Source organism: Cryptotermes secundus, unplaced genomic scaffold, assembly GCF_002891405.2.
Source record: "Cryptotermes secundus unplaced genomic scaffold, Csec_1.0 scaffold1001, whole genome shotgun sequence".
In the NCBI taxonomy this organism is placed as follows: Eukaryota; Metazoa; Arthropoda; class Insecta; order Blattodea; family Kalotermitidae; genus Cryptotermes; species Cryptotermes secundus.
In genome coordinates, this window is record NW_019728508.1 from 45,443 (window position 1) to 47,010 (window position 1,568).

Genomic DNA, 1,568 nt, shown 5'->3' on the forward strand with positions numbered 1-1,568 from the left:
ATTATTACCACCGGTCATTGTTGCCGAGCGTTCTGAGGCATGAATTTTCTTCGCTCGCTCGGAAGCTGGGATCGTGGGTTCGGATCCCACTCAGAGCATGGACGTTTGGTGTGTGTATGCGTTTTTCTGTGTTTGGGTAGCGGCCTTGCGATGGGCCAATCACTCGTCCAAGGAGTCCCACCGTCTGTGAAGTGATTAAAAGAATAAAATAAAACGTAGACACCCGTATAAGGGTATAAGAGGAACGGATGAAAAATAAATATTATTGCTGTTGGTACATTCGCCAGTGCTTAATAAAGACACTTCTCCTCTCGTCTGTGACAATCGATAAATCTTAAAGTTTATTCATCATTACTCTCTGCCGCTCTTTTGTTTCTGTACATATGCTGAACGGTACATTTGAACAGTAAATAATATTATATACACGTATTGTGTAATATAAGGGACAGTATTTCATATGCTTTGCATGTTAACCCACGTTAGTAAGTATACGTATACGGAGTAAGCAAACCCTTAAGGAACTCTTACAGCTTCGTGGGTAGGCGCGGTTTCCTTTGCAGGAGGACGGTTTGGCGAGTAGAAATTTATGTGCCTGGTGAACTGAGCCAACAATTGCTGGCCATTAATTATAAAGGTGATTATTATTATTGTGGCGTATAGACCCCGCTGCTAAGTGGTGACTCTGTAAACAGCGGCCGCTGCTAGGTAACGCCCGTAACATACACGCACGAACAATAGAACAACGTAGTTATGCAACCTGTTTCTAAGCAACGGCACGGTAAACACGTTCCCGCGGAAGCGAACACCGCGCGACAGTAAAGGGTGGTGCTTTCGATGTTGTCCTGATCGAGGAATTATCTTGAAGACAATTAAGTTGAACAGTTCATCCTTGCGCATGGGCCATGCTAATCTTCTCTGTATCGTTCAACCCATACCCGTTCCCTCGTCAGAAAAGGCGCCCCATATGGACAGGACAGTAACTATCGAACAAGAACTAATATCTGGTCATGAGCCCCAATTGGGGATTGACTGACTGACTTTGACGAGTTCATTTAGCAGTTCAGCTGAGTGAAGTGAAGTAGTTGGTTGATGAGTGAGTTCAGTTGAGGGTTGGCAATTGAGCCGAGCTCTGCAAGGGAGGCTGAGAAGAGATGGCGCTATAGATGAGTTGACAGTTGACAAGAGTTCTACACGGGCGTCTATGAGAGAAGGACCTGAGCGCGGGAAGCTGAGTAATCTCCAATGTTATAATTCGTTGGCAGGAAACACAAACAGGCTTAGCAGGCGCTACTGTGATTTGTAAAGTGTGGAGATCAGCGCTAGCGCTGTAATTACTTGTAGTTCCGAGTGGTGTTAGGTGATCAATGAATCCATTCTCCAATTGAAACCCCGCCCATAGTCACACACATAAATCTTGACATTATTATTATTATTATTATTATTATTATTATTAGTAGTAGTAGTAGTGATGTTAATTATAGTTGTAGCGATAGTAGTGGTGGTGACAGTAGTAATTGTAGTACCGGTTGTGGTGGTAGTAATAGTAGTAGTAGCAGTAGCAGCAGCAG

At 43.8% G+C, this 1,568-nt stretch overlaps 1 non-coding gene across 1 annotated transcript; it reads right to left on the reverse strand.

The window, feature by feature from the left end:
• Nucleotides 1-852: 852 nt before the first annotated feature.
• On the reverse strand, nucleotides 853-956 carry LOC111865261. Its single transcript, XR_002842954.1, has one exon. It is a non-coding gene; the product is annotated as a U6 spliceosomal RNA (small nuclear RNA).
• Nucleotides 957-1,568: the final 612 nt, after the last annotated feature.